The sequence below is a fragment of the Arvicola amphibius genome, chromosome X (genome assembly GCF_903992535.2).
Source record: "Arvicola amphibius chromosome X, mArvAmp1.2, whole genome shotgun sequence".
Classification (NCBI taxonomy): Eukaryota; Metazoa; Chordata; class Mammalia; order Rodentia; family Cricetidae; genus Arvicola; species Arvicola amphibius.
In genome coordinates, this window is record NC_052065.1 from 131,267,961 (window position 1) to 131,283,568 (window position 15,608).

Genomic DNA, 15,608 nt, shown 5'->3' on the forward strand with positions numbered 1-15,608 from the left:
CACAGTGTAAACCATTTAGAGTTTTTTCTTTTAATCTCTCTTTAATGTATATCTATTTTTTTTCTGACTACATGAGTCTTTAAGAAGAGGATTAAAGCCATGGCTTTGACAGCTAGATCCAGCCCATTCCTTAGCTTTATGAAATTCCAGCCCCATGGCAGAGGTACTGCTGAAGCCATTTTTATTGCCACAACTCTGTGGCATTTCAAGGTCCCCGCCAGCAAGCAAGCTGCAGCATTCTGTTCACAGATGACACTAAAATCCTTTGTAGTCAGACTGCATGCCTGAAAGAGTCAGAGTTTGCCCTGGCAGGATGGCCCAGAAAGCTGGCATTTTAAAATGGTGCAGCTTTTTTCCTGCTATTGCTGAAAACCAAAAAGCATGCATTCAGCTTTTCATCAACACTGTTTAAGTATTTCATGGCAGGACCTTTTAAAGGTATTTTTAAAATATCTATCTTGGATTAGTTCAGCAGCATTTATAAGCAAATATATTTTAGTAGCTGTTGCTCCTTCCTCAGCATCAAAAAATTCAAAGAGAGCATAATAGCATACAGTATCAAGATTCTCTTATATTATAGATTTTAAAGCTCAGCTGAGTCAGGAAGCCTTTCTTACATGAGAACGCATGCTTGCCTCTAGCAAGCAGAGCAGACCTAAGAAATTGCTGCTACCGAAAAAAACATGCTTTACTCTATTCTTTCCCAAGCTTTCCCAGGCTTTCTGTGGATGCAGTTATCTACGTGGGCACCATTCTATAACATGAGTGTTGGGCTCATTGGGGTTTCTGTCCTACCCAGTCCCCAAGCCATTTAGTCCCAGAGAAAATTATACACTCAAATACATTGGGCACTATTCTGTAACATGAGGGGCCTGCTTGTTGGGGTTTATGCCCTGTCCAGTTTCCCACAGCCGGCAAGCCCCAAAGAAAATCACAAGGAGTCTATATTAGGTTATAAACTGATTGGCCCATTAGCTCAGTCTTCTTATTAGCTCTTGTAGCTTGAGGGGTAAATGGTGCAGGAGAATTATCTATATTCTGTCAATCATGTATTTTAATAAAATGCTGATTGTCCAGGCAGGAAGTATAGGAGGCAGGTCAACCAGGCAAGAAGTAGAGGCAGGGCAATGAGAAGGAGGAAGCCCATTCCCCAGTCCTGCCCAGGCCATCAAAGAAGCAGGATGTGACCTGCCCAGCTGAAAAATGTACTGAGCCATGTGCTAACATAGATAAGAAAAATGGATTCATATAAGTGCTAAGAGTGAATAAGAAGCCTGAGCTAATGGGCTAATCAGTTGTATAACTTATGGATATATCTGTGTGATTTTCTTTGGGACTTGCCAGCTGTGGGGTACCAGTTGGGACAGATACACCAACAAGCCAGCCCTCATGTTACACTAAAGGGGGTCACAGTGTTGGATAAATATATGTAGGCTTGAGAGAAAGAGAGAGAGAATAGTCAATTATAATATAAAAGAGTACAGACAGCCATAGATTAAAGGAGTAAAGATAATAAAACAAATATTAAAAATAGAAAAATTAATAGAGTAAGAAAAATATAGTACATAAGATGGAATATACACAAAGAGTCTGGATTATTTATATTATTGTGTTTTCTTTGATTTTTTTACTGTGAATGAGCTAAGTACAGAGAGACATTTCATTGTATGGGTTGCTAAGCTAAACTAATAAATTTATTTTAATGGTATCTTGACTTTAAAATTTGATTTTAATGATATGTTGCTTTGGAAAAGAGGTTCTACTTTTGTTTCCACAGAGGATGAAATGCTGTAGATTCCTAACTGGCTAATGTGGTTTGATCAAACAAGAGCCTCTGAAGCAATAGCCCAGATGGACCAACATCCATGATACCTTCAGGACTGCTAGCTGAGATGGACTTACCACACAGAAAACTCCATGAAAAACATGATTAACAGTGCCCCGAATCAGAAGAAAGTAGTCAAGAAAACAAAGCCCAAATTCTCTAAATGATTGGTATTTTTAAAATAATATGTCAGTAAAGGTTTTAATACAAGAGACAAAATTAATAACTCTCTCTATATATATATATCTCTCTCTCTCACCGGGTGGTGGTGGCACATGCCTTTAATCCCAGCACTCAGGAGGCAGAGGCAGGCGGATCTCTGTGAGTTCGAGGCCAGCCTGGTCTACAAGAGCTAGGTCCAGGACAGGCTCTAAAAAAGCTGCAGAGAAACCCTGTCTCAAAAAACCAAAAAAAAAGAAAAAAAATTAATAACAAATAAACAACAATTTTAGCATTTTTAAATAAGAACACTAAGGAAAAGATTATATTATTTGATATTTTATAGGTCAGAATTTATATAATACATTTAGCAGGACTGATTTTGCTCCATTGATGAGAATGCATTGATTCTTTTTTCTTTTTTTATTAAATTATAAAATTTTTACAAATTTTTCACCTCCTCCCCTCCTCCCATTTCCCTTTTCCTCCCTCATTTCCCCTCCCCCTCCCTCTCTAGTCCAAGGAGCAGTCAGGGTTCCCTGCCCTGTGGGAAGTCCAAGGTCCTCCCCCCTCCATCCAGGTCTAGGAAGGTGAGGATCCAAATAGACTAGGTTCCCACAAAGCCAGTACACGCAGTAGAATCAAAACCCAGTGCATTGTCCTTGGCTTCTCAGTCAGCCCTCCTTGTCAGCCATGTTCAGAGAGTCCGGTTTGATCACATGCTCTATCAGTCCCAGTCCAGTTGGCCTTGGTGAGTTCCCATTAGATCACTCCCATTGTCTCAGTGAGTGGATGCACACCTCCCAATCCTGACTTCCTTGCTCATGTTTTATTTCCTTCTGCTCCTCATTTGGACCTTGAGAGCTCAGTCCAGTGCTCCAATGTGGGTCTCTGTCTCTATCTCCATCCATCGCCAGGTAAAGGTTCTATGGTGATATGTGAAGGGGAACCTCAACCAATCACCTTGTTTGTGGGGTATGTTCCCCTGAGGCTAAGATTTACTTATAAAACTTGCAGGTATGCTTCCCGTCTCCTCTCTGTTTTCCTGCGCTCCTCGCTGTAACCTTGGATTTTGTAAGTTTTCCTTATTTCCTTTATTAAAGAATATTTTATAATAGAGATAGCCTGGATAATTCTATTGACCGCTTGCCAACAGATATGTAAGATATTCATCATTGTGGCTATAGTATAGGGCCAGTCCAGGTGCCCTCTCCTCACCTGCTCAAGGAGCAAGCTTGGGACATCTCCTTGGACACCTGGGAACCCCTCTAGAGCCGAGTCTCTTGCCAACCCTCAAATGGCTCCCTTAATTAAGATATATACTTCCCTGCTCCCATATTCACTCCTCCTCCATCACAAATGTCCCATTCCCCCATGCTCTCCCCATCCTCCCCTTCTCACTTCTCTCTCCCCATCTCCCCTTACCCCCATCCCACCCTCATCCCCAAGCTCTCAATTTATTCCTGGAAATCTTGTATACTTCCAATATCCAGGAGAATAACTACATGGTTTATTTTGGAGGTGCACCTTCATATTTAGCTTCTCTAGGATCATGAATTATAGACTCAATGTCCTTTATTTATGGCTAGAATCCACTAATGGGTGAGTACATACCATATTCATCTTTTTGGGTCTGGGTTACCTCACTCAGGATAGTATTCTCTCTTTCCATCCATTTGCATGCAAAATTCAAAATGTCATTTTTTTTCTGCTGAGTAGTACTCTAATGTGTATATACTCCACATTTTCTTTAACCATTCTTCCATTGAGGGGCATCTAGGTTGTTTCCAGGTTCTGGCTATTACAAATAATGCTGCTATGAACATAGTTGAACAAATGCTTTTGTAGTATTATAGGGCATCTCTTGGGGATATTCCCAGGAGTGGAACTGCTGGATCTTGGGGTAGGTTGATCCCAAATTTCCTGAGAAAACACCACACTGATTTCCAAAGTGTTTGCACAAGTTTGCATTCCCACCAGCAATGGATAAGTGTTCCCCTTACTCTACATCCTCTCCAGCAAAGGTGTTTTTGATTTTAGCCACTCTGACAAGTGTAAGATGGTATCTCAAAGTTGTTTTGATTTGCATTTCCCTGATCACTAAGGAGGTTGAGCATGACCTTAAGTGACTTTTGGCCATTTGAACTTCTTCAACTTCTTCAAAGAGCTGTAGAAAATGGTCTTTAATTTAACTCAGAGTTCAGTTGTAGTGAGACACAATTGCTCCTGGCAACACTGATCTATTCATGAGAGAATGTTGAGCACCAAAGGCACTCCACGTGGAGCCTTTCTTCTTGGCAAAACTGGCCTTTGGGCAAAGAAATGCCCATACCTCAACCACTGACAGATACAGAGTATCCATAAATGGATAAAACAGGACTGTCATATCCTGCCAAGACAGGGTAAGATAGTATTGAAAAGTTTCTTGCCTTTGAAAATGGTATGTCAGTTACGTTAGGCCTTAGCCAAAGTTGGTTGCTTCAACGCTGCAAACGTGACTTTGGGTGATTGTCCAGGTAGCTAGTTGTCTCTGTGATTTGTTGCATGTTTTGGAATTTGTTTGAATGCACTTCCTAATTACTCAGGTAACATTATTTCCCTTCTCAGATCTTCAATGGGGTTGAAGACTATATAAATGTAGTTACTTTCCTCTCATGACTTGGCCAAGTTATTTATTATACAAGACTTAAACTAGTTGGAATAGGATATTTGTACTTATTTTACATAATTTCGTAGTAGGTTTAGAACTCTCTTACTTAAACAAAAGGGGAAGGTGTTGCGGGAGCTCCTTCTGCTGCTTCAGCCAATAGTTGCTGAGATACCAGCCCATTGGGGCATGGTATCTCTCTTTATAAACTCGGCCACTTTCCTCCACTTGCGCTCTGGCTTCCCGCTCCACTTCCGGCTACTAGGCTCCCTTCCTGATTGCACAGAGGGCTGTTGTCTCAGACTGTGATCTGTCAGTTTTCCCCCTTCAAATAAATAACCATTCTATTAATCATAATTCCAAACTGGTGTGGGATTGTTTGTGACTTACTCTTTCAAGGGCTGACTGAGAAGCCAAGGACAATGACACTGGGTTATGATTCTACTCCATATACTGGCTGTGTGGAAACCTAATCTGTTTGGATCCTCAACATCCTAGACCTGGATGGAGGGGGGAGGTCCTTGGACTTCACACAGGGCAGGGAACTCTGATTGCTCTTTGGACTGGATAGGGGGGAAGGAGGGAGGATTGGGGGAGGGGGAGGGAAATGGGAGGAAGGGAGGAGGTGAAAATAATAATTAATAATAAAAAAAAGGAAAAACAAACATCATGTCCTGGGCTTCTTTTGGTTAAGAGAATTCTCTGTTCAGATCAGTACCCCATTTTTTAATTGGGTTAATTAGCATTTTAATGTCTAGTTTCTTGAGTTCTTTATATATTTTGGAGATCAGACCTTTGTCTGTTGCGGGATTAGTGAAGATCTTCTCCCAATCAGAAGGTTGCCTTTTTGTTTTATTGACAGTGTCCTTTGCTTTACAGAAGCTTCTCAGTTTTAGGAGGTCCCATTTATTCAATGTGGCCCTTATTGTCTGTGCTACTGGGGTTATACATAGGAAATGGTCTCCTGTGCCTATATGTTGTAGACTCTTTCCCACTTTGTCTTCTATCAGGCTCAGAGTGTTCAGATTGATATTAAGATCTTTAATCCATCTGGACTTGAGTTCTGTGCATGGTGATAGATAAGGATCTATTTTTATTCTTCTACAGGTTGACATCCAGTTCTGCCAACACCATTTGTTGAAGATGCTTTCTTTCTTCAATTGTATACTTTTAGCTCCTTTGTCAAAAATTAGGTATTCATAGGTTTGTGGGTTAATATCCACAACTTCTATTTGATTTGATTGGCCGACTTCTCTGTTTTTATGCCAGTACCAGGCTGTTTTCATTACTGTATCTCTGTAATAGAGTTTGAGGTAAGGGATGGTAATGCCTCCAGAAGTTCCTTTATTGTATAGGATTGTTTTGTCTATCCTGGGTTTTTTGTTTTTCCATATAAAGTTGATTATTGTTTTCTCAAGGTCTGTGAAGAATTTTGTTGTTATTTTAATGGGGATTGTGTTGAATTTATAAATTGCCTTTGGTAGAATTGCCATTTTTAATATGTTGATCCTACCCATCCAAGAGCACGGGAGGTCTTTCCATTTTCTGGTGTCCTCTTCAATTTCTTTCTACAAAGACTTAAATTTCTTGTAAAATAGATTTTTCACTTCCTTGGTTAGAGTTACCCCAAGATATTTTATGTTATTTGTGGCTATTGTAAAAGGTGAAGTTTCTCTGAATTCCCTCTCTGCTTCTCTGTCCTTTGTGTATAGGAGGGCTACTGATTTTTTTGAGTTGATCTTGTAACCTGCCACTTCACTGAAGTTATTTATTAGCTGTAGGAGTTCTTTGGTAGAAGTTTGGGGGTCACTAATGTACACTGTCATATCATCTGCAAATAATGAAAGTTTGACTTCTTCCTTTCCAATTTGAATCCCCTTCATCTCCTGGTGTTGTCTTATTGCTATTGCTAGAACTTCAAGAACTATGTTGAAGAGATATGGTGAGAGTGGACAGCCTTGTCTTGTTCCTGATTTTAGTGGAATGGCTTTGAGTTTCTCTCCATTTAATTTGATAATAGCTGTTGGCTTGCTATATATTGCTTTTATTATATTTAGGTATGATCCTTGTATCCCTAACCTCTCCAAAACCTTTATCATAAAGGGGTATTGAACTTTGTCAAATGCTTTTTCCGCATCTAATGAAATGATCATACGTTTTTTTTTTCTTTCAGTTTATTTATATGATGAATTACATTTATAGAATTTCATATGTTGAACCAGCCCTGCATCTCTGGGATGAAGCCTACTTGATTGTAATGCATAATTTTTAATGTATTCTTGGATTCTGTTTGCCAGAATTTTATTGAGAATTTTTGCATCGATGTTTATGAGTGAGATTGGTCTGTAATTCTCTTTCTTGGTTGGGTCTTTGTGTGGTTTTGGAATCAGAGTGACTGTAGCTTCGTAAAAAGAGTTTGGCAATAACTCTTCTGTTTCTATTATGTGAAACACATTAAGAAGAATAGGTATCACCTCTTCTTGGAAGTTCTGATAAAATTCTGCATTAAAATCATCAGGCCCTGGGCTTTTTTTGGTTGGGAGGTTTTTTATGACAGCTTCTATTTCCTCACGATTTATAGGTCTGTTTAAATTGTTCACCTGGTCTTGATTTATTTTGGTAGGTGGTACTCATCTAAAAATAAGTCCATTTCTTTTACATTTTCCAACTATGTAGCATATAAGTTTATGTAGTAAGACCTAATGATTCTCTGAATTTCCTCGGTGTCTGTTGTTATGTCCTCTTTTTCATTTCTGATCTTCTTAATTTGCATGTTTTCTCTCTGCCTTTTGATTAATTTGGATAAAGATTTGTAAATCTTGTTGACTTTCTCAAAGAACCAGCTCTTTGTTTCATTGATGCTTTGGATTGTTTTCTGTGTTTCTATTATGTTGATTTCAGCTCTCAGTTTGATTATTTCCAATCTTCTACTCCTCCTGGGTGAGTCTGATTCTTTTTTTTTCTAGAACTTTCAGCTGTGCTGTTAATTCTCTAATGTGAGCTTTCTCCATTTTTTAATGTGGGCACTTAGAGCTATGAACTTTCCTCTTAGCACTGCTTTCATAGTGTCCTGTAGGTTTGGGTATGTTGTGTCTTTATTTTTGTTGAATTCAAGGAAGACTTTAATTTCTTTCTTTATTTCTTTCCTGACCCAGGCAGGGGTGGTTCAGTAGTTGACTCTTCAATTTCCAAGAGTTTGTAGGCTTTCTGGGGGTAGAATTATTGTTAAATTCTAACTTTATTCCATGATGATCCGATAAGACACAGGTGGTTACTAATATTTTTTTGTATCTGTGGAAGTTTGCTTTGTCACCAAGTATGTGGTCAATTTTCGAGAAGGTTCCATGAGCTGCAGAGAAGAAAGTATATTCTTTCCTATTTGGGTGGAAAGTTCTATAGATGTCTGTTAAGTTCATTTGAATCATTACCTCCATTAATTCTCTTATTTCTCTGTTAGGTTTTTGTCTGATTGACCTGTCCATTGGTGAGAGAGTGTTGAAGTCTCCTACTATTAGTGTGTGTGGTTTGATGGCTGCCTTGAGTTCTAGTAATGTTTCTTTTACATAAGTGGGTGCTTTTATATTAGGGGCATAAATATTCAGGATTGAGACTTCATCCTGATGAATTGTTTCTGTTATGAGTATAAAATGTCCCTCTCCATCTCTTCTGATTGATTTCAGTTTGAAGTCAATTTTGTTAGAAATTAGTATGGCCACACCCACTTGTTTCTTAGGTCCATTTGCTTGATAAGCCTTTTCCCAACCCTTTACTCTGAGTAGGCATCTGTTTTTGTGGTTGAGGTGTGTTTCTTGTAAACAGCAGAATGTTGGATCCTGTTTTTGTATCCAGTCTCTTAGCCTGTGCCTTTTTATAATTGAACTGAGTCCATTGATATTAAGTGATATTAATGACCAGTGGTTGTTAACTCTAATTTTATTTTTTGCTAGTAGAGTGTGTGTGTTTCCCTTCTTTGAGTTGTGCTGGTGAAGGGTTGCTAGATGTCAGAGTTATTATGGGCATTGTTGGGCTCCTTGGTTTGTGATTTTCCTTCTATTAATTTCTGTAAGGCTGAATTTGTGGCTACATATTGTTTAATTTAGTTTTTATCCTGGAATATTTTGTTTTCTCCATTGATAGTGAATCAAAGCTTGGCTGGGTATAGTAGTCTAGGCTTGCATCCATGGTCTCTTAGTTTCTGCAGTATATCTATCCAGGACCTTCTGGCTTTCATGGTTTCCATAGAGAAGTCAGGTGTAAGTCTGATAGGTTTACATTTATAAGTAACTTGACCTTTTTCCTTTGTGGCTCTTAATATTCTTTCTTTATTCTGTATGTTTTGTGTTTTGATTTTAATATGGCGAGGGGATTTTTTTTTTATCCAGTCTATTTGGTGTTCTGTATGCTTCTTGAACCTTCATAGGAATATCTTTCTTTAGGTTGGGAAAGTTTTCTTCTATAATTTTATTGAATATATTTTCTGGGCCTTTGAGTTGTAATTCTTCTCCTTCTACTCTTATTATTCTTAAGTTTGATTTTTTTTATTGTGTCCCAGATTTCCTGAATGTTTTGTGATGAGAATTTGTTGGCTTTACTGTTTTTTTTTTTTTTTTGAGATCAGTGCATTTATTTTCTCTTTGGTGTCTTCAGAATCTGAGATTGCTTCTTCTATCTCTTGTATTCTGTTGGTTATGCTTGTTTCTGTAGTCTCTGTTTGTTTACCTAGATTTTACATATCCAGCCGGCCCTCATTGTGTATTTTCTTCATTGCCTCCATTTCAGTTTTCAGGTCTTGCACTGTTTCCATTATAAGTTTGATTGTTTTTTCTTGGTTTTCTAGGGTATCATTTACGGATTTACTCATTTCTTCAAACTTTTTGTTATTCTTCTCATCCATTTCTTTAAGGGAGTTTTTCACCTCCTGTTTAAGGGCCTCTATCAGTTTCATAAAGTCAATTTTTTCTATTCTTTCTGGTAGGGTTCTCAAGTCCTCCTGTTGTAAGTTTGCTGGGTTCTGGTGTTTTCATGTTGTTTTCAGATTGTTGGAGGAATTCTTGCATTGGTGCCTGCTCATCTCTTCCTCCAAATGCTCCCCAATGGATCTTCTGGTACAGGATCAGTTCCTCTTGCAGGCCAGGGAGCTCGCAGTCAAAAGGCCTACCTTTCTGCAGGCAAGTTATTGAAACAAAGGAACCCAGTTGCACTCACCACCCCATCCCAGCACCCAAACAGGCAGAGCTGGGGGAACTTATGGCCACAAAGAAGGGAGAAAAAAGGGAGGGTTTGCCTGGGTGCAAGCTGGGATGGGATAGGAAGAGAGAGGCAGTAGCGGGGAAGAGTAGTCCCTGCACAGAATGACCAGGAAGTATAGGGGTTTGAGGAATGTCTGTATTCCATCTCCTGGGCTTCTGCCGTGGGTCAGGAACTCACTCACCCCTCTGATCAATCTTCTGGAGTGTTATCAGAGCACCTCGCTGGCCAGGGATCTTGCAGACAAAAAGCCTACCTTGCTGCAGTCAGGCTGTTGAAACAAAGGAACTCCGGCCCAGTTGCACTCACCACCCTGTCCCAGCACCCAAATGGGCTGAGCTGGGAGATCTTATGGCCCCGAAGAAGGCTCCCTAAATGATTGTTTACCAATATTTGTTTACTTTTAAAGCGGGATATGCTATATAAATGAATACTTTGTATTGGTATGAAACTTTGTTTATTGATACAGATTTAAGGTCAATTTTGTTACATGTGTATTTCTGCTCTTGATTAAGGTATTGTACTTGAACAGCTCATTTAATATATAATATATAATTAACAAATACAGAGTAATAGATAGTTATATAAAATAGTCAAGCTTATAGTAATGTTAGTTAGGTTTTCTAGATATACAGAGGTATAATTCAGATGGATAGATATTCTTCAAACCTTTCAAAGACTAATATGGCATTTAAAATATTTAGAACTTAAGACTTTTCATGACAGTGAGAATCAACTGTTCTTGGCAGCACCAATCTACTTCAAGAGGCTGATGGGTATTGAAGAGGCTTCCCTTGTCTGGACTGCTTAGTGGTATGCTTTATGGACCGGTCATGCAGGATCCACAGAAAAATGATGGCTAAAGTTGCTTAAAGAAGGTGAAATAGTCCTTTCTGGTTTCTGCTTCATGAAAGAGTCTGTCAGACATTCTACAGGAGACAGAAGAAAGTGACTGACAAACTGCCAATATAGGCAGAACTGTCTTTGAAATTTTCTGCTGCATGGAAAAATCTGACAGATACTATGGGCCTGTAGGCTAAAGATGAATGCCCCGATGTTACAAAAGAACTTTGGGTGACTGTCCAGACAGTAATATGTCTCTTTCAATTCTACAGTTTTGAAAGTTGCTTACAATGCACTTCTTGTTAACTTAGGCAATATTATATTCTTCTGGGGTCTTTGATGGAGTAGAAGAATAGATAGTTATAATTATAGTTTTCCTTAGTTACAATAAAGGATAAAGTAGATACAAATATTGCTACTGTAATTCTAGCTTATACCTGTTTTGTTATATTTAATTTTACTCTGTTAAAGTTAAAACCTTCCTTTTTATTTAGACAGAAAGGGGAGGTGATATGGGATTCCCCTCTGTGTGTTGTAAATATGTTTTATTCCCAGTGGTTAATCAAAACACTGATTTGTCCAATGGCTTAACAGAGTAAAGCCAGGCAGAATATCTGAACAGTGATACACACACACACACACACACAGAGAGAGAGAGAGAGAGAGAGAGAGAGAGAGAGCGAGAGAGAGAGAGAGAGATGGGGAGAGTTGATGGAGTCAGAGAGATACCATGTAGCAGATGAAGGAGAAAGACACCCAGGAACCTTACCTGTAAAGTACAAGTTTTGAGGTAAAATAAAAATTAACAGGGATGGGTTAATTTAAGATGTAAGTGTTAGCTAGAAATATGAATAAGTTATAGGCCAAGCAGTGTTATAATTAATATAGTTTCTAGGTGGTTATTTTGGGTCTGGGCATTCAGGAACAAAGAAGCACCCTCTGAATATAATATGGTATACTTATTTTTATTTTTTTGTAAAGCTTACAAACTGATTTCAAAAGTGGCTGCATTCATTTCCACCTTCATTAACATTATGTGAGGGGTCCTGGTCTGTTGGGGCAGCTGGCCCAATCCCTGAGTTCAGGGGCGTGACTGCCCCAGGGGAGAGAGGTACCTTTAAAAAGAACCTGGTTGGGGATAGACGCCCTGTTTTTTCCCCGCTTGACTCTCTGCTTCGCTGGAGCCTTGGCTTTGTAAATGTCGCTCTTTCTCCTTTTATTAAAACTGATTTATTCTAAAAGGACTATTTTTGGTTATTTCAAATCTCCCACATCATTGGTCCCCCACATCTGTGTCATAATTTGTTGTGATTTGATGATAGCCATTCTAACTAGGTGATCTAGAAACTTAGACCAGTTTAACTTTTAGTTCCTTGTTGTTTATGGGTATTAAACACTTTTTAAAAATGATTGAGTACCTTAATGTCACAGAACCTTCTGGCTTTATGTTGTTCTTCTGAAGACCAATTCAAGACTGGTTTCTAGTATGTCTTCTTGACACTATCCTAATCCTTGTATTTTAATGTGTTTTTTATGGTTTTTGAATCACCTTTTTATATTTGTTCAACTCATTATCTTGAGATTCACTACCATTACTTTGAAAAATTTATAGAATTTGTTTTTTTTTTCTCATTCATTGCTGCCTCTCCAGAATGCATTATATTTCCTTGTTTAGCTTCATCCATTCAGCTCATCCATTCAAAGTAACTGTTAATTACATAGTCTATGCTGGGAACTTGCTTAATTGATCAGTTTCTTTCAGAGGAAAATGCTACCTCTAAGCACAGAAAACATATTTATTATTAATGTCTTACTACATTTGGGCCACTATAACCAAATCCCACCAAAGGGGATCTTTTAGTTTTGGTTGTGATGGCATCCTGCTATGTGGCCTAGACTGGCCTTGAACTAACTATCCTCTTTCCTTGTTTTACAAAGCTATGAATTTCAGGGTTTTGACATGTTTAGCTTTACCAGTTAGTTTTTCTAAAGGGCAAAAAATTATTTCTTATAGTTCTAGAGTCTGGGGAGTCCATCATTAATCTGACATATTAAGTATCTGTTCAAAGCTTGTTTGCTGGATTTTTGATGCCACCTTCTAGCTGAGTCCCAAAGGTGATCTGGGGTCTTTTTTGAAAAAAAGGTACCAATTACATGGATGATAACTCTGTCATTATGGTCTAAATCACTTTCTGAAAGTGTGTAAGTCCTAATGTGATTACTGTGGGCAGTTATTATTTCAACATATGAACTTTGAGGGAACAGAGACCATAGGAATTGGGTATTTTTCAGAAGAATGAAAAAGAAAGTAGTTGCCTTGTAAGTGCTGGTTAAGCAACTAATTAATTTTCTAATAATTGGTGTAACCTCACTGTACTGGCATTTTGCCAGATATTTTTCTATGACCTCAAATATAGTCTTCTGATACCTTTTCCACTGACAGAGAAGCTAGCTGTTCTTGCTAAAGGTCATCATCATTGCAGACTGCTGCAGTTTATTGCCACTAACCTGGAAGAGTTCCCTTTAACGGGTTCAATTTTCATAAAGACTTTTCTGCTCTTTGGAGCAGCCATAATTTAATGCCCCCAATTAATTGAGAGAGCTAAAATTTCATACATAGTTAACTAAGCTTTCAATCAGTATTTGGTACCTAGAAAATAAGTCCCCAATGGGCACTTGCCCCTGCAAGTCATGCTGCACCAAAGAAATTGGTTCCTTAACTCAGGCCGACTCTCCTTCAAATGTTCAAGTTCAGCGATGCTGACCCTCAGTAGATGCAGAGTTTCTAAGTAAAAATGTGCCCAATGCTTCTCTGGAGTATTTGACAGAAATGGGAGAATATTCAATAGTTATATTGTCTACTTTTCAACCTATGCTAAAAAGAGTGAGGGTCCCCAAGAAACTATACATTCACCTCCAATATGTTGTTACTGTTTTTCAGGAACAGTTATTCAACCAGATGTTGACAACCCCTCATCAACTATGGACTATTCAGATATGACAGCTTACCCAATATATCCTTTTTAAAATCCTGGGAAGAAATATTTTTAAAAAGTTCACACAGATTTCTCAGTAAGAGCCACGATGAGAAAGAGCATAATCATGGCTAAGAAGTCTTCTTTTGTCAATGACTTCTTTTGTGAGCATAAGCATGTCCTCTTAAATTCTGTCTTCCCTGTTACATAGCTTAAACTGGTGCCTGATATCATTACATGATCTCTAATAATCCCCCAAATGGAAATAGCCCAATTCCACCAACAATCAAATGGATAAGTGAAGTACCATGTGACTATACAGCAAAATATTGTACATACATAACAAAGAATGAAGTACTGATCCACACTGCAGTATAGATAAATATTGGAAAGATTATTCCACATGATGAGTGAGACATGAAAGGCCACATAGTACATAATTCTATTCATATCAAATGCCTAGAACAGAAGAAGATCAATTATCACTTAGGGAACAATGAATGGAAATTCCACAATAAGTAACAGGATTTCTTTCTAGGGATGATAAAATGTCTTCTTTCTAGGGGTGATAAAATATTTTGAATTGACTAGCACTGAGGAGTATAACTAAATCTACTGAATCATCTGCTTTATATCACCACAGTTGCTCATCACATTTTAAAAAATCACACAGTTGCTCAATTAAATTAAAATTTCAGTCATTTCTTTCATAGATGATATGGCAATCACAAAATCAAGAGAATGGGGCATATCATCTATATTTTGTCTTTTTGGTGGTGAGCTAGTCTATAATGGCTGAACCATCTCTGCAGACCTCATATAGATTTTCTAACAAGGATCCAGATGACTAATGCACAACTACACTGATACCATACTGATAAAATACTTTTTCTTAGGCTTTTTATAGGTTTCTTCTGCTTGATTCTTTGTTGCTTAAATTATTCTTTTGTCCATGTGTTATGGACTGCATTTGAAGATAGAAAACAGACATTTACAAGATCAGTTAAAGAAGGATGATATAGATATCTCTTTCCCTATGCAGCTTATATCTAGTGCTCTGGAAACAATAGACATTTCTAAATGCATTTTGAAGTTCAATTTATATTCTCTTAATAAAAACTACTACACAGATCCCTGTACATCTACTTTGTAAAATCTTTTTAAGGTGAAAAAAGAGAGAATATAAAGTGTGGTTTCCAATCAAATTATCCTCTTTGGATTTGTTCCTATGGGGTCCATGACTGTCTTTCGTAGTCACTTTGCTTAGATTAATAACCAAGAGATTTGATGGTCTTTCAGAGTGCAATAACATGGGCAGACACCATGCTGAGACATCATTTCTGTGGCAGTGCTAGTCCATGGCAACGCAGAAGGCTGAATACATTTGAGGTTTAGGGAACAGCCTTCCTAACTTGTCACTGGGAGGAGGAAGGGAAACGGGGGAGGGGGCTTGATAACAGATGCCTCTGTTGGCACTTGGAAAGAACTGCTTCTCACACTATCACTCGCTGTCACAAAGCCTTGAAGATTCTGAGGTTGGCCTTGAAAAAAAGAAATGAAACCACTACACAATGGGGCAATTCAAATTTTAGAAAGGATGCTTTCCAATTAATGTGTATGTTTTGGAGACAAACTTCCTGAAATGCTGCTGGTGGTTTTGAATTCAAAAGAAAACTGTATATTCTCAGTCAGACTCTTGAAATGTCTGTCTTTTTACTGACTTGGAAGAAAGGGTAGGGGGAAAAAGTGAGAATTCTCTCACATATGATTTTGAATCTTGGTGGATTTTCCTGCTTCCTGTCTTCCCTCCATTTCAGGAACCCCAGTGGACTTAGAAGGAGTCCTCTTTTTCACAAAGGGAACAGTAATGAGATGAGGAAGGGGGAGATAGAGCAACTAAATTATTTACTTT